At 43.3% G+C, this 24,270-nt stretch overlaps 1 long non-coding RNA gene and 3 other non-coding genes across 4 annotated transcripts; all 4 read left to right on the top strand.

Moving 5' to 3' along the window:
- The first annotated feature begins 4,549 nt into the window (after nt 1-4,549).
- On the top strand, nt 4,550-4,631 carry trnas-gcu. The gene has a single exon. It is a non-coding gene; the product is annotated as a tRNA-Ser (tRNA).
- A 7,795-nt stretch (nt 4,632-12,426) lies between these two features.
- Nucleotides 12,427-12,508, top strand: trnas-aga. Its single transcript has one exon. It is a non-coding gene; the product is annotated as a tRNA-Ser (tRNA).
- Nucleotides 12,509-16,411: 3,903 nt separating this feature from the next.
- On the top strand, nt 16,412-16,493 carry trnas-uga. Its single transcript has one exon. It is a non-coding gene; the product is annotated as a tRNA-Ser (tRNA).
- A 2,293-nt stretch (nt 16,494-18,786) lies between these two features.
- On the top strand, nt 18,787-21,985 carry LOC119118262. Its single transcript, XR_005096683.1, has 2 exons — nt 18,787-18,836; nt 21,840-21,985. It is a non-coding gene; the product is annotated as an uncharacterized LOC119118262 (long non-coding RNA).
- The last annotated feature ends 2,285 nt before the right edge of the window (nt 21,986-24,270 follow it).

Here is a 24,270-nt window from a genome sequence, read left to right as displayed (position 1 = left end):
ATGTCGAACGAAATTCGATTGTCGAACCTCACGAGACGAGCCGAGAGGACCCGCATGCCAACTGACTCCGTTCGTTATTACATTCTCGTTACTCTGAGGATTGCAACAACTCTAATCATGCCTCCAAAGGAAGCAAGTGGGAGCAGTAAAGCCATCCTAAAACACAAAGACGCTCCTAAAGCAATGCAACAGTGAGCGCCCGGCGCGCTGCGTTTGCGCGATCGGACCAAATTAAGCTCCCTGCGCACTGAGGTCCACTTAAATTTTGGAAAGTACATCAGGACTTTAAAAATATTTTCTAAATTATTGCTAAGCACTGCAGTTGCGCGATCGGACAAAAATGTACAAATGAAAAAATACTTTAAAAAGGCGGGGTTTTTAAATTTAAATTTTACATTTTTTTCCATTATTTGTAATGGGAAAACATGATTCGGAATTTGAACGATTCACTTCTCCAACAGCCTTCTGGAACGGATTGTGGTCGAAAACCGAGGCTCCACTGTATCTGTAATCTGGTTTGTATTTGACTCAATATAGTAATATTTATACTCTTTGGCGGCTCGGTGGCGAACTGGTTAGCATGTCCGCTTCACAGTTAAGAAAGTGCGGGTTCGATTCCATCAACGGCTGTTGCGTGTTGTTGATGATGTCCGTTGTTGGGTCAGGAAAACTAAGATGTGGGGTAATGGTTGGTTATTTATTGGCAAGGTTTTGGGTTGTTTAATGGCGGCCAGTACACATGGCACTTCAGCAGATGTAACAACACCCCCCATCTCCAGATCAGAAGGTTTTATACTGTCCGGAAAAGGCGGGAAAGCGTCACCTGACCATTTGGTATCTTTGTGTATTGGAGAGTCACTGCCCTGTGGGTGCGTGTGTGTGTGTGTGTGTGTGCGTGTGTGTGTGGGTGTGTATGTTGTTGTAAGGCGGACGTAGTTGAGAGCGCCATGAGAACGTTAAAGGGGCAAGTGTGTGCATGGATTGTATTTATAAAACCCGCGCCCTATGACGCGGTGCGCCCTATGTTTGTTAAACACAGTCATGGCACACATAACTGAGACTGCGCCTTTTATTACGGTGCACGTTTTAATCGTGAAAATACGGTAACTCGTCAGCACTGGTTTACTGCAATTTGACGACAAACCGCAAAACTATTGGGCATGGAAAGCATCATGTATTGGCGCGACTAAAGACTTAAATTTATCAGAAAGAGAGGAGTTCGACCTACTAACAAGGTGGCTAGGTCCAAGATCTGCAGAACTGGTGAAAAGGGTTCATGGAGTACCCGCTGGAGGCGTAAAGATGATTTGGGAACGGGTTGAAGAGTGTCACCGTTCCTCAGAAGCAATTGAGGACACACTGCTAAACAAGATAGAGGAGTTTCCAAGGCTAACAAACAAAGATACGAGCCAGCTAAGAGACCTGGGAGACATCTTGTAGGAGCTATTGTGGGAGCTAAGTCAGATGATTGATTGATTGATTGATTGATTGATTGATTGATTGATTGATTGATTGATTGATTGAAACTTTATAGCTCCCCGGGGGTGGGGAAATTCAGGCCCCAGCAGTATTCATACTGAAAAGGGAGCAACAGCAATGTCTAAATATTTCATATTAATTTTATATTAATTTATGAAAACATAGTTGCTCCATCAGAGCACAGACACGGCACACACAGCTTGGTAACGTTTCCATTACACATAAGGCAGAGCTTATTAACGTCATGACACATTGATACAAAACATTCAGTAGACAACAAGAAATTCTTATGAGGATGTGTTTTCCTTCTTTTCCCCTCCCTTTTCTTCCCTTCCGTATTCCTGCTTGCGGAGAATATAAAACCTTCTGATCTGGAGTCTGACGTGGTTGTTCTCCTCTGCTGAATTGCACTTGTACTGACTGCCGTGAATCAACCCAAGATCTTGCAAATAAAGAACCAACTATTACTCCACATCTTTGTTTTCTTTGCTCAACGACGGACATCTTGAACAAAACGCAACATAACCCTGCCTGATAGTAGTGTGTTTGAATTTTTGATTAGCGGTAGGTGCTAAAGACTCATTGCTAGCAAGAGAACTGGTCTTGCAAAAAAGGATTCACTCGCTGAGTCCAAATTCACAGGCTGCATCCTTAGAAAGTTTTTTTATTTTTTTATTGCCAATTATAGGGCTGCATAACGTGACTCCTGGTGCGACGCGAACGCATCACGTGACACACGAATTCAGCCTTGAAACTGGCATTCGTTAAATGGCGACGGATGCTGAGCGGAGACTACATACGTATATTTTAAAGTCATTTCCCATATTACTCTTTCAAATATCTATTCAGAAACTCTGAACATATAAGGACATATTGATTGAGAGAAAACAGGGGGGGGGGCTGAGAGTGGACAGGTTTGGTGAACCCCCGACATCTGGTCAAATCAGAGCAGGGGAAGTTTTATGATGTTGGGGGAAACAGAACAACTTGATTGCTTCCTCTGCAGCTGGTTAACCAGTGCAGAGGTCTTAGCACTTTGTTTACGATGTTATGGGAACAAACAGAATATTTTTTTCCCCCTCAGCAACTGGTTAATCAATATAGTCTCCATTCCAACACAATCGTACAATCAAGACAATTTGTCAACCCTAACAATCTTGGGCCAGGAACTGAGCAGGAAAAAGGTTTCTCACCTGTGTGTGTTCTTGTGTTTATTTTTAAGTGACTGTTCTGAGAGATTCTTTGACCACAAACTGAGCAGGAAAAAGGTTTCTCACCTGTGTGTGTTCTTGCATGTGTTTTTAAATGTCGCTTCTGAGAGAATCTTTGGCCACATTTTTTTTGATGAAAAGACACACCTTGTCCTTTTGCTCGTTAGGCATGACTGTTGTCACATTCAAACTTGTACATAAAGGAGAATCAAAATCAGGACTCGACCCTGCTTTCCAAGACCAGCGCTTCAACCAGCTATGAGGTTCGAGAACACTAACTGGTTCTCAAACTTGGCCCAGCTATCTTGCTTTGCTTGCTCGCAAAATAGTAGCATGGTAGTTAAACGTGCCTATTGATTTGTGACACATCCTAATTTCGCAATATTGTACATGAATAGTTTATAGTTTATTAGTAACAGCCGTAGGTCAGACCTTGTAGCACAGTAGTTAGGGTACTGGTTTAGTAAACAAGGGGTTATGAGTTCAATTTTCACTGAGCCCTGATAATATACTTAATTGCTGTGCAAGCTGAATTTATAATAGTTGAGGGTGTAATTACACGTATCTTGTCCATGGTACTGGTGACCAGCAGTTGTGTGATGAGTTGTTGTTGTCTTTGGGGACATGAAGGGAAATTTTATAGTTTCTCATGGCACACAAATGTGCCCACACTGGTTGAAATTCACTGGCCTAGAGTCCTGGTTAGACTACATTTTCAAGAGTTTCTTTTGGTTCATCTTCTAAAAGTTTGACACAGTTTTGCCAAGCAAGGCCGCGTAGCTTAGTGATAAGAGCACTAGAATTGTAAATCAGAGGGTGTGAGTTAAATTCCCACTAGGGTCTGACAGACAGCTACATATGCGAACCTTGCTTGTTTGTTTGTTTTTTGTTTGTTTGTTTGTTTGTTTATTTTCACATACAAAAACAATTTAAAATGTACATAGATTAAATAAATGTGATGGAGAATGTCTAAAAAACCCTCCAGGGGCTTGCGAAGTGGCATTCTCCAGATATATGAATACATTTAAGATAAAATTTCAATGGATAGAGAAATATGCATCCTAATACATGTCATACGGATGAAAAAAAAAATTATAACAGGGATAAGGCATACAACATACAACAATAAGGAAAAACACACCAAAACTATAACTAAAGAGAAGAATGAATGGATCCGGGTTCATTTAGCATACCATATGGAAAGTATTTAGTGTCTAAGAGAAGTGATTTCAGAGCCTTCTTAAATTGGTCCCATAAAAATAGTGGCAGCGAATTGTAAATCTTTGACCCTCTGTAGTCTATGTTAAACTGAGTTTGGGCTGTACGGGCTATTGGTGGTCTGAGGTCATTTGAGCTGCGTGTGGGGTAATTATGGACCTGAGAATTATGTCTAAATAAGTTATGAAAAAATAGGGGAAGGGTTCTCCCCAATGAGCCTTGAACAAAGAGACCAATTTGAAGATGATTGACTTGAAAAACAGTGAGGACACCTAGCCGAGTAAAAAGAGGCTGACATGAATGTTTCGGATGTACACAACATATTACTCTTAGAGCTCGTTTCTGCAGACGATATATAGGCTCAAGTTTGGCACTTCTTTTGTGGCTTAGCTCTTCTTCGTTTCACATCTAAAGTATCGTATCAGTTTACCTCGTAGCTTATACTACACCGTACATGCCATATCATGTCGCCCATACAACTCATGCATGAGATGCGATGGCTGAGATATTTAGGCGATGGGTTCCTACTCCATTGTGCTCTCCACTCATAATTTCATCACATCCTCGTCGGATTTTCATTATCTTCACAAAGTATCTTGGCACAACGTACATAACGTGATATGTCATCGCCAGATGAACAAGACGAGGTGGCCGAGAGGTTAAGGCGATGGATTGCTAATCCATTGTGCTCTGCACGCATGGGTTCAAATCCCATCCTCGTCGAAAGTTGATGTTAAATTGTTGTACAGTGGAGCCCGGTTCTCAAACAAATCATTATTTGAACAAAAAATTCGAGAATTTTTTGCTTCAGATGTCGAACGAAATTCGATTGTCGAACCTCGCGAGCCAACTGACTCCGTTCGTTATTACATTCTCGTTACTCTGAGGATTGCAACAACTCTAATCATGCCTCCAAAGGAAGCAAGTGGGAGCAGTAAAGCCATCCTAAAACACAAAGACGCTCCTAAAGCAATGCAACAGTGAGCGCCCGGCGCGCTGCGGTTGCGCGATCGGACCAAATTAAGCTCTCTGCGCACTGAGGTCCACTTAAATTTTGGAAAGTACATCAGGACTTTAAAAATATTTTCTAAATTTTAGCGACCGCTCTGTCACAATAATGCGACCAGCATCGGCGAAGCACTGCAGTTGCGCGATCGGACAAAAATGCGCAAATGAAAAAATACTTTAAAAAGGCGTTTCTTTTTTTTTGCTTGGAACGGATTAATTTCTTTCCATTATTTGTAATGGGAAAACATGATTCGCAATTTGAACGATTCACTTCAACAACCTTCTGTGGTCGAAAACCGAGGCTCCACTGTATCTGTAATCTGGTTTGTATTTGACTCAATATAGTAATATTTATACTCTTTGGCAACTCGGTGATACACTGGTTAGAATGTCCGCTTCACAGTTAAGAAAGTGCGGGTTTGATTCCATCAACGACTGTTGTGTGTTGTCGATGATGTCCGTTGTTTGGTCAGGAAAACTAAGATGTGGGGTAACGGTTGGTTCTTTATTGGCAAGATCTTGGGTTGTTTAATGGCGGTCAGTACGCATGGCACTTCAGCAGATGTAACAACACCCCCCATCTCCAGATCAGAAGGTTCTATACTGTCCGGAAAAGGCGGGAAAGCGTCACCTGACCATTTGGTATCTATGTGTATTGGAGAGTCACTGCCATGTGTGTGCGTGTGTGTGTGTGTGTGTGTGTGTGTGTGCGTGTGTGTGTGTGTGTGTGTGTGTATGTTGTTGTAAGGCGGACGTAGTTAAGAGCGCCATGAGAACGTTAAAGGGGCAAGTGTGGGCGTGGCTTGTATATATAAAACCCGCGCCCTATGACGCGGTGCGCCCTATGTGTGTTAAACACAGTCATGGCACACATAACGGAGACTGCGCCTTTTATTACGGTGCGCGTTTTAATCGTGAAAATACGGTAACTCGTCAGCGCTGGTTTACTGCAATTTGACGACAAACCGCAAAACTATTGGGCATAGAAAGCATCATTTATTGGCACGACTAAAGACTTAAATTTATCAGAAAGAGAGGAGTTGGACCTACTAACAAGGTGGCTAGGTCCAAGATCTGCAGAACAGGTGAAAAGGGTTCATGGAGTACCCGCTGGAGGCGTAAAGATGATTTGGGAACGGGTTGAAGAGTGTCACCGTTCCTCAGAAGCAATTGAGGACACACTGCTAAACAAGATAGAGGAGTTTCCAAGGCTAACAAACAAAGATACGAGCCAGCTAAGAGACCCGGGAGACATCTTGTAGGAGCTATTGTGGGAGCTAAGTCAGATGATTGATTGATTGATTGATTGATTGGTTGATTGATTGATTGATTGATTGATTGATTGATTGATTGATTGATTGACTGATTGATTGATTGATTGATTGAAACTTTATAGATCCCCGGGGGTGGGGAAATTCAGGCCCCAGCAGTATTCATACTGAAAAGGGAGCAACAGCAATGTCTAAATATTTCATATTAATTACATATTAATTTATGAAAACATAGTTGCTCCATCAGAGCACAGACACGGCACACACAGCTTGGTAACTTTTCCATTACACATAAGGCAGAGCTTATTAACGTCATGACACATTGATACAAAACATTCAGTAGACAGCAAGACATTCTTATGAGGATATGTTTTTCCTTCTTTTCCCCTCCCTTTTCTTCCCTTCCGTATTCCTGCTTGCGGAGAATATAAAACCTTCTGATCTGGAGTCTGACGTGGTTGTTCTCCTCTGCTGAATTGCACTTGTACTGACTGCCGTGAATCAACCCAAGATCTTGCAAATAAAGAACCAACTATTACTCCACATCTTTGTTTTCTTTGCTCAACGACGGACATCTTGAACAAAACGCAACATAACCCTGCCTGATAGTAGTGTGTTTGAATTTTTGATTAGAGGTCGAAATAGCTGACTGGTTAGTGACACGGGCTCTTACTCGGTAGGAACTTGGTTCGATCCCAGAAGCAAGAATATACCTAATTGTGCTTTACCAGCTCAGTGGCCTAGTGGTAGAGTGTCCGCCCTCAGACTGGAAGGTTGTGGGTTCAAACCCCGGCCGGGTCATACCAAAGACTATAAAAATGGGACCCATTACCTCCCTGCTTGGCACTCAGCATTAAGGGTTGGAATTGGGGGGTTAGATCACCAACTGATTCCCGAGCGCGGCACCGCTGCTGCTCACTGCTCCCCTCTCCCCCAGGGGATGGATTAAAATCACACGGGGATGGGTTAAATGCAGAGGACAAATTTCACCACACCCAGGTGTGTGTGTGACGATCATTGGGACTTTAATCTTTTAATCTTTAGTGGTAGGTGCTAAAGACTCATTGCTAGCAAGAGAACTGGTCTTGCAAAAAAGGATTCACTCGCTGAGTCCAAATTCACAGGCTGCATCCTCAGAAAGTTTTTTTATTGCCAATTATAGGGCTGCATAACGTGACTCCCGGTGCGACGCGAACGCACATCACGTGACACACGAATTCAGCCTTGAAACTGGCATTCGTTAAATGGCGACGGATGCTGAGCGGAGACTACATACGTATATTTTAAAGTCATTTCCCATATTACTCTTTCAAATATCTATTCAGAAACTCTCAACATATAAGGACATACTGATTGAGAGAAAACAGGGGGGGGGGGCTGAGAGTGGACAGGTTTGGTGAACCCCCGACATCTGGTCAAATCAGAGCAGGGGGTGTTTTATGATGTTGGGGGAAACAGAACAACTTGATTGCTTCCTCTGCAGCTGGTTAACCAGTGCAGAGGTCTTAGCACTTTGTTTACGATGTTGTGGGAACAAACAGAATATTTTTTCCCCCTCAGCAACTGGTTAATCAATATAGTCTCCATTCCAACACAATCGTACAATCAAGATAATTTGTCAACCCTAACAATCTTGTGCCAGGAACTGAGCAGGAAAAAGGTTTCTCACCTGTGTGTGTTGTGTTTATTTTTAAGTGACTGTTCTGAGAGATTCTTTGACCACAAACTGAGCAGGAAAAAGGTTTCTCACCTGCGTGTGTTCTTGCATGTGTTTTTAAATGTCGCTTCTGAGAGAATCTTTGGCCACATCTTTTTTGATGAAAAGACACACCTTGTCCTTTTGCTCGTTAGGCATGACTGTTGTCACATTCAAACTTGTACATAAAGGAGAATCAAAATCAGGACTCGACCCTGCTTTCCAAGACCAGCGCTTCAACCAGCTATGAGGTTCGAGAACACTAACTGGTTCTCAAACTTGGCCCAGCTATCTTGCTTTGCTTGCTCGCAAAATAGTAGCATGGTAGTTAAACGTGCCTATTGATTTGTGACACATCCTAATTTCGCAATATTGTACATGAATAGTTTATAGTTTATTAGTAACAGCTATAGATCAGACCTTGTAGCACAGTAGTTAGGGTACTGGTTTAGTAAACAAGGGGTTATGAGTTCATTTCTCACTGAGCCCTGATAATATGCTTAACAATTGCTGTGCAAGCTGAATTTATAATAGTTGAGGGTGTAATTACACGTATCTTGTCCATGGTACTGGTGACCAGCAGTTGTGTGATGAGTTGTTGTTGTCTTTGGGGACATGAAGGGAAATTTTATAGTTTCTCATGGCACACAAATGTGTCCACACTGGTTGAAATTCACTGGCCTAGAGTCCTGGTTAGACTACATTTTCAAGAGTTTCTTTTGGTTCATCTTCTAAAAGGTTGACACAGTTTAGCCAAGCAAGGCCGCGTAGCTTAGTGATAAGAGCACTAGAATTGTAAATCAGAGGGTGTGAGTTAAATTCACACTCGGGTCTGACAGACAGCTACATCTGCTAACCTTGCTTGTTTGTTTGTTTTTTGTTTGTTTGTTTATTTTCACATACAAAAACAATTTAAAATGTACATAGATTAAATAAATGTGATGGAGAATGTCTAAAAAACCCTCCAGGGGCTTGCGAAGTGGCATTCTCCAGATATATGAATACATTCGATCTCTTTGTGTGTCTTGGCATGTGAAGAAATTGACAATAAAGCAGACTTTGACTTTGACTTTGATTTAAGATAAAATTTCAATGGATAGAGAAATATGCATCCTAATACATGTCATACAGATGAAAAAAAAAAATATAACAGGGATAAGGCATACAACATACAACAATAAGGAAAAATACACCAAAACTATAACTAAAGAGAATAATGAATGGATCCAGGTTCATTTAGCATACCATTTGGAAAGTATTTAGTGTCTAAGAGAAGTGATTTCAGAGCCTTCTTAAATTGGTCCCATAAAAATAGTGGCAGCGAATTGTAAATCTTTGACCCTCTGTAGCCTATGTTAAACTGAGTTTGGGCTGTACGGGCTATTGGTGGTCTGAGGTCATTTGAGCTGCGTGTGGGGTAATTATGGACCTGAGAATTATGTCTAAATAAGTTATGAAAAAATAGGGGAAGGGTTCTCCCCAATGAGCCATGAACAAAGAGACCAATTTGAGATGAATGTTTCGTATGTACACAACATATTACTCTTAGAGCTCAAGTTTGGCCTGGTGAGTACTAGGTCAAGCGATACTACAATAGTAAATATACGGCTCGATCATTGAATAGTATAGCATATGGCTACCTCGGAGCTTATTAGATGAAGGGTTTTACGCACAATACCAATGCTCTTGGCCATTTTTGTGGAAATAGTCATGATATGACATTTCCAGGACAATGATCCATCAATCATAATGCCAAGGAATTGTGTAGAACACACGTTAATTATAGGGATGTTATCAATATATATTGCTGGTGATTTGTTAAATATATGAGATTTGAGACGATAACATATGAAGTTTGATTTTTTTAATATTAAGTGATCATTTGAATGTGCTTGATATATGTAACTATTGAATGTAACTGTATGCTGATACATATGCTTAATTTGAATGTGCCTCATATTGGTTCAGCAGTTCATTTTTTCGGACATTTTTCTCAGTTGTCATTGTCATCCCAGTGTCAAAGTTCAATGTGGCTTAGAATAATATTGAATGTTTCGTGACTTGGAAGAAATTCAAGAGGTAGTGGCATAGTGGTTCTCTCAACTCATTTCAGTTTCATTTATGGTCTATTCTTCGGAGATGGTTCAGGTTTTAAACATGACCACGGCCAAGATCTTGAGGTATGGCGTCACAGATGACGAGATGGTGGATGAACTGCAGAAGAGAATTGCAGACGAAACCAGCATCCCTGCAGCCCAGCCGGAGTTGCTGCTGGAGGCCGGCTCAGCCTTGGAGCCTCACGGGCCGGCCACGCAGTGCGCCATCGATTACACCGTAACTCATATTGAATCGTTCTCGCATGAAAAAAATGTCAATGATACATCATCATCATCATCATCGGTTTAAAGTCCGCTTTCCAGGCGCCGCTGGGTTGGACTGGGTTCTCGATATGGCTTTCTTCCATACTGAGAATATTTTTGGAGCAAAACTTTTTCCAGTCGGATGCCCTTCCTGACACCAACCCAAGGGGAAATTGATTTTCTGGAGGGGTTGACTCCCTTAGCCCATTCCTCTCCCGAGGAGCCCACTGGGCAGTGGTACTATTTAACCCATAGTTGGGGTCTGGTTCGTGGGCACCAGGGCGTGTCCACACACCGGTGGGCCTGCGTGCCGCACGTCTAGGGGCCAAACCTCCTCCGAGTCCCTTGTAGTTTAGCCTGGGTCCGTGTTGTACCCACTTACCATGTGTCGCCGCATGGAGGCACTACATAGGGCTTGCTGTTAAAGAGGCTATGTACTGGCAGGGAGAGACTTACGCACTCGGCTCTCCCGTTCGCATACTGCTAGCCAGCGGTGAGGGTTGACAGTGAGAAGTGACATGCACTGGGCACTCCACCAACACACTAGACGCATCACAACAACCCGACTTGGTCTTATGAAGTCAGACACACCACATCATGTCTCAAATCTCACACTATGTGCAGGAGATAGATGGGCGGCGGACAGACTTCCCTCTCGTTTTCCTGTTTGATCGCTCATCTTGTAGTTCCGAACCACCGTTGACTCCTCGCGTCCTCCCTGAAAACATCCGTTTTCTCCATGAGTCTTCCTCCTCCATTTGTTGGAATTAAAATGTATTTTATTCTTAGTGTGTGCCATAGAATAGTGGAACTCTTTAAACATTCTTAGTATTAGAATTACCAACATAGAAAATAAGGCAGAAATTGTATTACTGAAAAGTATGCTTAATCGCGTGACCCAATGTAACATTATTCAGTTTGAACATTAAAAAAGGGCTAATGGGAAAATAAAAAAAACATTAATATCAATTATATTGTAAAAATACTGTGTACGAAACACAAATATTGAATTTGTCACCATTTAACTATCAATTTTAAATTAAATTTACAAAATTACTCTTTTTTCCACACTTTGATTTATTTTAACCCCCTTATTATCATATTATTTTTTGTGTAAAACCTATCAGATATACTACATAAAGCTAGATTTTATGATAGTTATTAATGGTAAAATTATTGTAGTCTTCTTCTTTACCAGAAAAGGATCCAAAGCGCGTTCTGCCTTACAGCCCTCTGAGGAGGACTTGTGGCCAGGTGTGGCACACCATCCGTTCCCTGAAGGAGGAATGGCAGAGACTGAGACTGCAGCAGGGACAGAAAGCAGCCAAGTAGGAAACACACACACGCACGCACACACATGAATGTGTGAACTGTATCCAAAAATGACAATATTTTCCTCCCAGCATGAGCTTGCTGAGACAAAACTTAGCCCTGTCCAAGCAGAAGAATGAGATGGTGTCCATGCACCAGAGACTCAAGGCCCAAGCTGGACTTCTTCAACACCACCCTTCATATAGACATGGACAAATGCCAGGAGCAGACCGCTACTGGAATTGGTATCATGTTAACTCTGTTTCTTTGAATGGGAACAGATCATTGGATTAATTGAATTTGAATGCAATTTGATGGTGGACCTTACCAGAAATGGACTGAAGTACAATCAGCGGCGAAGATAGTATTAGAAGTTCCGATGGATTTCAAGTCCATCGCCTTATCCACCATGTATTTATTATTATTACATAGTGTGCTTGTGGCCGAGTGGTTAAGGAGATGGACTAGAAATACATTGGGGTCTCACCTCGTAGGTCCGGGTCCTGCCGACAACGATCCAAATTTATTCTCATGGTGTAATATTAAGTTAAAGTTAAAAGTTAAAGTCCCAATGATCGTCACACACACATCTGGGTGTGGTGAAATTCGTCCTCTGCATTTAACCCATCCCCGTGTGATTTTAATCCATCCCCTGGGGGAGAGGGGAGCAGTGAGCAGCAGCGGTGCCGTGCTCGGGAATCATTTGGTGATCTAACCCCCCAATTCTAACCCTTAATGCTGAATGCCAAGCAGGGAGGCAATGGGTCCCATTTTTATAGTCTTTGGTATGACCCGGCCGGGGTTTGAAACCACAACCTTCCAGTCTCAGCTGAGATACTCACCACATTTGTACGGTGTGTACTACACAGTGTGTTGTTGTGGCCGAGTGGTTAAGGCGATGGACTAGAAATCCATTGGGGCCTCCCCTCGCAGGTTCGAGTCCTGCCAACAATGATTTAGAATCTCGTGTTGTATTATGAGATACTCACCACATGCATTTAAACATTGTGTGTCACAGTGTGTTGTTGTGGCCGAGAGGTTTAGGTGATGGACTAGAGATCCATTGGGTCTCCCCTCGCAGGTTTGGTTCCTGCTGACATTTCAGATTTTGAATTAGAATCTTGCTAGCTCCTCGCAATATGCATTTTGACAATGTGAAGACCTCGCCAGTGTGTGTTGTTGTGGCCGACTGGTTAAGGCGATAGACTTGAAATCTGTTGGGGTCTCACCTGGCAGGTTCAGGTCCTGCAGACAATGATCCATAATTTTTATTAGAATCTCGTGGTGTATTATGAGATACTCACCACATCCATTTTAACAGTGGGTATTACAGTTTGTGTTGTTGTGGCCGAGTGGTTAAGGCGATGTACTAGAAACCCATAGGGGGTCTCCCCTCTTAGGTTCAAATCCTGCTGACAACATTTCCATCCATCCATCCATCTTCTTCCGCTTATCCGGGGTCGGGTCGCAGGGGCAGCAGCTTTAGGAGGGACTCCCAGACTTCCCTCTCCCCAGCCACTTCATCCAGCTCATCCCGGGAGATCCCAAGGCGTTCCCAGGCCAGCTGAGAGACATAGTCTCTCCAGCGCGTCCGGGGTCGTCCCCGGGGTCTCCTACCGGTGGGACATGCCCGGAACACCTCCCCAGGGAGGCGTCCAGGAGGCATCCTGATGAGATGCCGGAGCCACCTCATCTGGCTCCTCTGAACGTGGAGGAGTAGCGACTCTACTCCGAGTCTCTCCCGGATGACCGAGCTTCTCACCCTATCTCTAAGGGAGAGCCCGGACATCCTGCGGAGAAAACTCATTTCGGCCGCTTGTATCCGGGATCTCGTTCTTTCGGTCACGACCCATAGCTCGTGACCATAGGTGAGGGTAGGAGCGGAAATCGACCGGTAAATTGAGAGCTTTGCCTTTTGGCTCAGCTCTCTCTTTACCACGACGGACCGGTACAGAGTCCGCATTACTGCCGACGCTGCACCAATCCGCCTGTCGATCTCGCGCTCCATCCTCCCCTCACTCGTGAACAAGACCCCAAGATACTTAAACTCCTCCACTTGGGGCAGGATCTCATCCCCGATCCGGAGAGGGCATTCCACCCTTTTCCGATCGAGGACCATGGACTCGGATTTGGAGGTGCTGACCCTCATCCCAACCGCTTCACACTCGGCTGCGAACCGCTCCAGTGAGAGCTGGAGATCACGGCCTGAAGAAGCCAACAGCACCACGTCATCTGCAAAAAGAAGAGACGCGATGCTAAGGTTTCCAAACTGGACCCCCTCAATGCCTCGGCTGCGCCTAGAAATTCTGTCCATAAAAATTATTAACAGAATCAGTGACAAAGGGCAGCCTTGGCGTAGTCCAACTCTCACTGGGAACGAATCCGATTTACTGCCGGAAATGCGGACCAAACTCTGGCATCGGTGATACAGGGACCGAACCGCCCTTATCAGTTGGCTCGGTACCCCGTACTCCCGAAGCACCCCCCACAGAACCTCCCAAGGGACACGGTCGAACGCCTTCTCCAAGTCCACAAAACACATGTGGACTGGTTGGGCGAACTCCCATGCACCCTTGAGGATCCTGCTGAGGGTGAAGAGCTGGTCCACTGTTCCACGGCCACGACGAAAGCCACACTGCTCCTCCTGAATCCGAGGTTCGACCTCCCGACGGACCCTCCTCTCCAGCACCCTTGAATAGACCTTACCAGGGAGGCTGAGGAGTGTAGTCCCCCTGTAATTGGAACACACCCTCCGGTCCCCCTTCTTAAAGAGGGGAACCACCACCCCAGTCTGCCAATCCAGAGGCACTGTCCCTGATGTCCACGCAATGTTGTAGAGGCGTGTCAGCCATGACAGCCCCACAACATCCAGAGCCCTTAAGAACTCCGGGCGGATCTCATCCACCTCGCCACCGAGGAGTTTTTTAACTACCTCAGTGACTTCGACCCCAGAGATTGGAGAGTCCGCCTCAGAGTCCCCAGGCCCTGCTTCCACAATGGAAGGCGTGTAGGTGGAATTGAGGAGGTCTTCGAAGTATTCTCCCCACCGACACACGACGTCCCGAGTCGAGGTCAGCAGCACGCCATCCCCACTGTAAACAGTGTTGACGTTGCACTGCTTCCCCCTCCTGAGACGCCGGATGGTGGACCAGAATTTCCTCGAAGCCGTCCGGAAGTCATTCTCCATGGCCTCGCCAAACTCCTCCCACGCCCGGGTTTTTGCCTCAGCAACCGCCGAAGCCGCGTTCCGCTTGGCCATCCGGTACCTGTCAGCTGCCTCCGGAGTCCCGCAGGCCAAAACGGCCCGATAGGACTCCTTCTTCAGCTTGACGGCATCCCTTACCGCCGGTGTCCACCAGCGGGTTCGGGGATTGCCGCCACGACAGGCATCAATGACCTTACGGCCACAGCTCCGGTCGGCCGCCTCAACAATGGAGGCGCGGAACAAGGTCCACTCGGACTCAATGTCCCCCGCCTCCCCCGGGACGTGGGAAAAGCTCTGCCGGAGGTGGGAGTTGAAGCTCTTCCTGACAGGGGATTCTGCCAGACGTTCCCATCAGACCCTCACAGAGCGTTTGGGTCTGCCAGGTCAGACGGGCATCTTCCCCCACCATCGGAGCCAACCCACCACCAGGTGGTGATCAGTTGACAGCTCCACCCCTCTCTTCGCCCGAGTGTCCAAAACATGCGGCCGCAAGTCCGATGACACGACTACAAAGTCGATCATCGAACTGCGGCCTAGGGTGTCCTGGTGCTAAGTGCACACATGGACACCCTTATGTTTGAACATGGTGTTCATTATAGAAAATCCGTGTCGAGCACAGCAGTCCAATAATAGAACACCGCTCGGATTCAGATCGGGGGGGGGCCGTTCCTCCCAATCACGGCCTTCCAGGTCTCACTGTCATTGCCCACGTGAGCACTGAAGTCACCCAGTAGAACGATGGAGTCCCCAGAAGGAGCGCTCTCCAGCACTTCCTCCAGGGACTCCAAGAAGGGTGGGTACTCTGAGCTGCCGTTTGGTGCATAGACACAAACAACAGTCAGGACCCGTCCCCCCACCCGAAGGCGGAGGGAGGCTACCCTCTCGTTCACCGGGGTGAACCCCAATGTGCAGGCGCCCAGCCGGGGGGCAATAAGTATACCCACACCTGCTCGACGCCTCTCACCGTGGGCAACTCCAGAGTGGAAGAGAGTCCAGCCCCTCTCGAGAGGGCTTGTACCGGAACCCAAACTGTGCGTGGAGGCAAGTCCGACTATGTCTAGTCGGAACTTTTCTGCCTCGCACACCAGCTCGGGCTCCTTTCCAGCCAGAGAGGTGACATTCCATGTCCCAAGAGCCAGCTTCTGCAGCCGGGGATCAGACCGCCAAGGTCCCTGCCTTTGGCCGCCGCCCAGGTTACACTGCACCCGACCCCTTTGGCCCCTCCCACAGGTGGTGAGCCCATGGGAAGGGGGACCCACGTTTCCTTTTCGGGCTGCGCCCAGCCGGGCCCCATAGGCGAAGGCCCGGCCACCAGATGCTCGCCTTCGAGCCCCGCCTCCAGGCCTGGCTCCAGAGGGGTACCCCGTTTACCTGCGTCCGGGCGAGGGAAAACGAAATCCATTTGTGGTTTTCATTATAAGGGGCTAGTGTGAGCCGTGCTTTGTCTGGCCGCTCACCTAGGACCCGTTTGCCATGGGTGACCCTACCAGGGGCATGAAGCCCCAGACAACATGGCTCCTAGGATCATAGGGGCACGCAAACCCCTCCACCACGATAAGGTGACGACTCACGGAGGGGGCTGACAACATTTCAGTTTGAATTTAGATTCTTGCAATATGTGTTTTGACAATGTGAGGACATCGCCAATGTGTGTTGTTGTGGCCGAGTGGTTAAGGCGATGGACTTGAAATCCATTGGGGTCTCCCCTCGCAGGTTCGAATCCTGCCGACAACGATATAGCTTTTGTATTAGAATCTCGTTGTTGCCAGACCCTCACCATATGCATTTTGACAATGTGAAGACCTCGCCAGTGTGTTGTTGTGGCCGAGTGGTTAAGGTGATAGACTTGAAATCCATTGGGTCTCACCTCGCAGGTTCGGGTCCTGCCGACAATGATTCAAAGTTTCGAATCCTGCTGACGACAATTCAGATTTTGAAATAGAATCTTACTAGATCCTTGCATTATGCATTTTGACAATGTGAGGACCTCAACAATGTGTGTTGTTGTGGCCGAGTGGTTAAGGCGATGGCCTTGAAATCCGTTGGGGCCTGGAGACAACAATCCAACCTTTTAATTAGAATCTCGTGTATTAGGAGATACTCACCACATGCATTTGAACAGTGTGTACGGCATCGTGTGTTGTTGTGGCCGAGTGGCTAAGGTGATGGACTAGAAATCCATGGTGATTCCCCCTTGCAGGTTCGAATCCTGACACCAATGACACCTTTTGTATTAGATTCCCGGAACGACCACATAGACTCTGTCCGAAAGAAGGCCCAGCACCAGCTGTACTTCCTGAGACATCTCAAGAAGTTCAACCTGCCGCGGGAGCTGCTGAAAACCTTCTATACTGCCATCATCCAGTCTGTCCTCTGCACCTCCATCACTGTCTGGTTTGGATCGGCCTCCAAACAAGACAAGCACAGACTGCAGCGGACAATCAAGACTGCGGAAAAGATAATTGGAATCAACCTCCCATCTATCCAAGACTTGTACCGGTCCAGGACAGGGAAACGTGCAAGTAACATCTCTACAGACCCTTCTCACCCAGGTTGCAGTCTGTTTGAACTACTCCCCTCCGGACGGCGTTATAGAGCTATGTACGCCAAAACCAGCAGAGACAGAGACAGCTTCTTCCCCCAGGATGTTGCTCTGATGAACTCACACCACTCTTAGAGTCTCAGAGTCATTGTTGTGCAACAACATCCTGCTCTCCACACCTTTTTTTGAACGGTCTACACCAGGGGTGGGCAAACATTTTGACTTGCGGGCCGAATTGGGTTCTAAATTTTGACCGGGGGGCCGAACCAGGAGCAGATGGATGTAGTGTTTGTGTGAAGTAATATAAATGACATGTAAATGTCATTGCATAAAAGGTTTTTACTTTTAGTAGATACTAAAGCATGGATATTAAAAAAAAGCTTTTTGAAAACAAATGCATTTATTAACAGCATTAAAAAAATATTTCACCAAAAAACTACTATCAGTGATTCTTATTAAATACGACACTGTTATGATGAATAGCATTTTCCATAACTTCAGCGCCTGCAGGTCAGATTTATGAAATATGTTTATCTAATGAGGCGAAATCACATCCAACGGCAAACATTCTGACCAAATACATCATCTTGAAGAATCAGTGAAAGAATACATCTAAATAAAGTAATAAAGAAATCAATAGTATTGTTGGTTTCCCTTTTTTGCTAGTGCATCATAGTCTGGAGTAAAATTTGTTGTGGTAATTCTTAGGATAGAGCCGAGGTGTCGGTCCGTTAACCTAGATCTGTGACGGGCTTTGTTGACGTTCATGCGGCTGAACGTCTTCTCACACACGTAGGTCGAGCCAAATTGTCCACTCTTTTTTAACATTCGGCACTCAGTGTCCACCTTTCTTTTCTTCGGGCCCCTCATTTTAATGGAAGGATTCCAGGGGAAGGTTTGTGGGTGGCATTAGCATAAAACTGTATCTGAAAGCTCAGCGCGCGAATTACGAGAATACTGACGTCACAGCCTACACTCGAAATTTGGCACTGATAGATGAAATTACTACGTACTACTGAGTACGCACAACTTTTACTTCCTTAATACACAATGATGGTATTTATTTAAAGATTGAAGCACACGTCCACCTCCTTCAATGTTACACGTGAATGCACATACAGAGAGAAGTTTTATTCATTTTGATCAGGCTACATGAAGCAAAATATAAAGGTGAATGTAATTCTCATTAATGGAATAAATTACTCCTTTTGACTAGCAGGGGGGTTTGTGTGCACATGAAACCTCGAGAAATGAACCTATTTGCAAACCGTTTGGTGGGAAAGCCTTGTTAGGGTTTACAGATTATTTTGATCGTATGATTATGTTGGAATGTAGACTAGAATTATTAACTTTGTTTAAACCTTCTACCTTTCCTTGACTCTGAAAAGTTTAACCATTCAGTTGTTGAAACTTTCCAAATGGTGTGGAAACATTCTTGCTTAGTTAGTCATCTAAAATGCTCCACTAGTTTCTGTTTCCACGACCTTGTAAAACAATGAGCTGGGACCCTCCGCACTGATTAACCAGTTGCTGAGGTTGATTGATTTTGATTGATTGATATCTTTATTTCGAACATCCAAAACAAAAAAAGAAAAACAAAAAAACAAAAACAAATAACACTCTAAAGTGCCACATAAGTCCATACAAAACAAACAAACAAAAAAATAAACCAACAAATAGAAGTAAATACATTAAATAAATTAAGTAATTAGTAATAATAATACATAAGTAAATAAAAAAATAAAGAATGCTCGAAAAGGAGTAGGAGGAAGCATAGCTTTTTAGATTCCTACCCCTTTCTCACTTCATCCATTAAACCAACGATTCAACATACTATACTGTAATTCTACAATATAACACAAGTAGACAAACTTGCACACTTATTGTTCTGTTTCATTTTTACTTGTGTGTAGCCCTTTGGCACTCTTAACCTTTGTACCCGCTAAACAACATATTTTTATACATTTTTTTAAACTGGTGGATATTTGGACTTTGCTTGAGTTCCTCACTTAGATTGTTCCATAGTTTGACCCCGGTTATAGTTATACAGAAACTTTTTAAGGTTGTTCTTATGTTTAAGATTTTGAAGTTGTGATTCCCTCTTAACTTATAACCTCCCTCCCGATGCCTAAATAAGTTTTGGATATTATCTGGTAGTTGTTTTGCTTTTGCCCTATACATGATGATTGCTGTTTGATAAGATACTATGTCAGTGAATTTCAATAGTTTGGATTGTATGAAAAGTGGATTTGTGTGTTCCAAGTAGTTGACTTTATGAATAGTCCTTATTGCTCTTTTCTGCTGAATGATAAGTGGCTGTAGTGAAGTTTTATAAGTATTCCCCCAAACCTCAGCACAGTAATGCAAATAGGGCAAGACTAGAGAACAATAAAGTGTACGAAGTGAATGATAATCCAGTAATTCTTTTGCTTTGTATATGACAGCCATGCTTCTTGAAATTTTAGACTTTATGTTTTTGATTTGTGGCTTCCAACTAAGCCTGTCATCCATTATAACCCCAAGAAATTTGTTTTCCTGCACCCTTTCAATTTCATTTCCATCTATTTCTATTCGTATCTTTATATTCGCTTTGCCAAATACCATAAACTTGGTCTTACTTACATTTAATGATAATTTGTTCCAGTCGAACCACATTTTTATTTTTTTCATTTCCTCATTCAGCATTGATTCCACTTGTTGGATGTCATCACCTGAACAAAAAATATTTGTGTCATCTGCAAAGTTGACGAGTTTTAGTTCTTTAGAGACTTTGCACATGTCATTTATATACAAAATAAATAATTTAGGGCCTAAAACTGACCCTTGTGGAACACCACAAGCTATTTCCAGATATCCAGAACAGTGATTACCCAACTTTACATACTGTTGCCGTTCTCGCAGATAATCCTTTATCCAGTCTAATACTAATCCCCTTATCCCATATTTTTCTAATTTATTGAATAGTATATTATGATTAATTGTGTCAAAAGCTTTTTGGAGGTCAATGAAAACTCCTACTGCATGTTGTTTGTTGTCTATTGCATCTGTGATTTCCTCGATTGATTCCATTAATGCCTGTGCTGTTGATCTGTTTACTCTAAAACCATATTGGTTCTCTGCAAATAATTTATGTTTTTCCAAAAATCCATCCATTCTACTGTTAAAAAGCTTTTCCAATATTTTTGAGAGTTGTGGCAATATTGAGATAGGTCTGTAGTTTGTAAAGTTGTGTTTGCTCCCAGTTTTATAAAGAGGAATGACCTTAGCAATTTTCATCTTCTTTGGGAATGTACCAGTTAAAAATGACAAGTTACAGATGTACACAAGTGGCTTTGAAATCCCCTCAATGATTTGCTTAACTAACATCATATCAATCCCATTGCAGTCGGTAGATGTTTTATTTTTACATTGTTGCACAATGTTAATGATTTCATTTTCATCAACTGCCTTCAAAAACATTGAGTGAGGATTCCTTTCTATTAATTTATCTCTGTTGCCTACATCTGGCGCTGGAATCGGTATGTTTTTTGCTATTTGAGGCCCAACGTTTACAAAGAACTGATTAAAACTGTTTGCCACTTCTTCCATATTATAATTTTCAGTATCATTTATAACAAAATATTTAGGTAATTTATGTTGTTCGGTACCTTCTCTAATAATGTGGTTTAGGAGAGTCCATATCCCCTTAATATTATTTTTGTTATCCTCTAATTTATTCTTATAATATTCTTTCTTACTTAATCTTATAATATTAGTTAATTTATTCTTATATCTCTTATATTTCTCTTCAGCGCCTTCTGTTCTCTGTTTTATGAAGTTCCTATAGAGTAAATTCTTCTTTTTACAGGCATTTCTTAAGCCTTTCGTCAACCATGGACTGTCCTTATATTTAGTTTTTTTATTATATTCCTTGATTGGACAATGCTTATTATATAATGAAGTGAATATAGTCATCAATTTATGGTATGCATTATTTACATCTTTTTCTTCATATATTGCATCCCAGTTCTGTTGCATTAATTCATGTTTTAGAGTAGCAATTGTCTCATCTGTCCTAATTCTTCTTTGTTGTTTATACACCCCAATTTCAGATTTGAAATTATTGTCATATACTGTAAACACTGGAAGGTGGTCAGTAATATCAGTAATTAATAACCCGCTTGTTGTCCTGTTTTCTATTATATTGGTGAATATGTTATCTATCAGAGTAGCACTCTGTGATGTTACTCTCGTGGGTCTAGTGATTGTAGGAAAGAGACTCAGGCTATGCATTAAATTTAAAAAATCATCAATATTTTGTTGCTTATTTGGGTTTAATAGATCAATGTTATAATCCCCGCAAATAAAAATATTTTTATTGCCTTTTTGTATAATCACACTTTCTATCCATTCTGTGAATGTATCAATGCTAGAACCAGGAGCTCTATAGACACAACTTATAATAATGTCTTTTTTCTTTTCAACACAAATCTGTATCGTGAGACATTCAAGAAGATTGTCCACCACCTGTGTCATAGCCTCTACAATCTTGAAGTGAGGTGACCACCAAACATGTCCAATGTCAACCCCACCCTGCTTTCTCGCAATAAATGCTCTCTTGCAAGAATCCAAAGTCAGACCTCATTCGATCATCGCTGTACGCACAGCGACAAATGACTCTCCACTTGCAAGTGCTCAAAAAGGGCATACTGTCTCCCGTGTGGTTCTTGCAAAAATAAGTTAGAGTGAGCACCACTCTAACAGTAAGAGGATTGAAGGTAAAAACAGTTGTATGTTTTAGTCCGTGTACTTTTGGTATGAGAGAACGGGAAATGATCCCATCTTTGTGTTTCATTTTAAAATTTGTAATTTCATAACTTTATTCAACACAAATCAGGAAACAAAATACGACCGTAATTTCTCAAATGAGTGTTCAGAAATGCTCTATATCTCTCTTGTGTCGCAAATAATTAAGGCTTTTGACATTGCTGGCATGGTTTGGAGTGTAATTCATCTCCCCTGCGATGGTGGCGTTCGATATTTGACATTTGAATATAAATCTGTCATTTTACTTTAGGAAGTAAAAGTTGTTTTCTAGGAATCCATACTTGTGATGTATGAGGAAAAACAATCGGGAGCATTCTTCAAAAAGATAGACCTACAGCCAACAAAAAGGTTTCTATACGTTCTGTTGGGTTTGCAGCTTCGTAGTCCATTTCCCTTCAGACACAACTCGATGGATGGTGGCGTTTTGTATTCACTTCTTTATTGTTCCTCGCACACTCTCATTTGTTTTCGCCTGCGCTTCTTGGCGCGCTTCCTTTTATTTACTTCCTACTTCCCATTGCCGCAAACAAGGTAAAAACCAACGTAAAGTGTCCTCAGTACATAAAAGAGAAAACGTCACGTCACTGCGGTAAACACAAAATACGGCATAAGACACCGAACAAATGACACAGTGAAATATATAATAATAATATAATGAAAGCACAAATAACTCAACAGGGTGTCTCCTTTATTTGGTGCCACACTTGAATGGCGTTGAAAGATTTGCCCTCAATTGAGCGGCACCTTCTGCTATGCTTGTTTTAGCCACTTGGGGGCAGCATGATGCAAACAAATAATTTCACAACTGACTTGTTGCAGTAATGTTAACTCATTTTGACAAAAAATAAATAAAAAATGAACGTATGCCTCTACAGCAGGCCCCCGGTCAGATTTCATACGGCCCGCAGCTTTGGTCTTATAATGTATTATTTATGGCCTGCCTGCACTGTCAAACTGAATAAAAAAACCTCAGTGCCTCCCCAGTCACGAACCTCACCGCACGTCACTGGTTACAGTCGAGTTGACAGTGAGTGGCAGCGACGCTTCTTTCTACACCTGCACCGTCTTGTTGTGGTTTTCTAATTAGTTTCTTTTGGTTTTCAGCTTCCTTCTGTGACTGGCGAGCTCCTGTACAAGGACTCTTGTTACCATTTTGAGGGCACACGTAAAACCTGGCAAGCGGCTGAGGATTTCTGCGAGGAGAAGAGAGGTCACCTGGCCAGCCTCCACTCACTGGTTGTCGGATAATTTTTGTTTGGTGAGCGCCAAGACAAACTGGCCATGCCAGCAATCGACCCGCAATGTTTCACAACAAGTGTTTGTTCTGCTTTCCATAAGCTCACCAGCCACTAGGATGGTTTTCTTGGCTGGGACTCAAGAAGAACGATGGCAAATTTGAGTGGAGTGACGCATCATCCACACGTGTGCAACAGATCAAGGTCCAAAAAGTTGTCAATTGGCCAGAATGAAGCCGTCATGCGTGATAGCAAAAGTTAAAAAGTGTCATTTTAGCAGAACAAAGTTTTATTGAATTAGTAGGAAAAATCTGACAAGAATGCTCTCCCTGTCAAATAGATTTGAATTTGACTTGCCTTGAGTCATGTTACAAGACAAACAGGTGTTTTCCTTTTATGAAGATTCAAATTGTGATCAGTAGAATCAAAATGCACCGTTCATTTTACAGGGATACATTTTTTCATTGAAAAGTTTCAATCTGAAAATGGGAAGGAGGTTGGAATATGGCAACAATTCTGATTGTGAGAAAGATGTTATGAAAATGAATTGGAGGAATTTGAATCAATAAAGTGACTTCGAAGGAATTTGGTGGGAGGCCATTTGAACAACTGCAACACCTAACACGCTCAAGTCACGTCCGCTGTATCCTCCACAGGATGACTTCCCGTGGTATCTTCCTAAAACACCATATAAATGCTCCAAATTGACGAGTGATGGTAAAGTTTACATGGACATTTGCAAAACCCTTCGTCCATCCATCTGTCAAAATGCCCTTTGTCTTCTGGTTGCGCTCTCATATTTGATCCCTCTCACGTCCTTACAGGCAAGGCCAGAGATTCTCTCCCGCTTCTTCCGGCGCCGACATCAGCATCAGGTGAGCGTCCCACCCTGCAGCCCACAAGCAAAATCCTGTTTGCTCTCAAGTGA

This window comes from Syngnathus acus, chromosome 24 (genome assembly GCF_901709675.1).
Source record: "Syngnathus acus chromosome 24, fSynAcu1.2, whole genome shotgun sequence".
NCBI lineage: Eukaryota > Metazoa > Chordata > Actinopteri > Syngnathiformes > Syngnathidae > Syngnathus > Syngnathus acus.
This window is presented reverse-complemented; position numbering and strand designations above follow the sequence as displayed.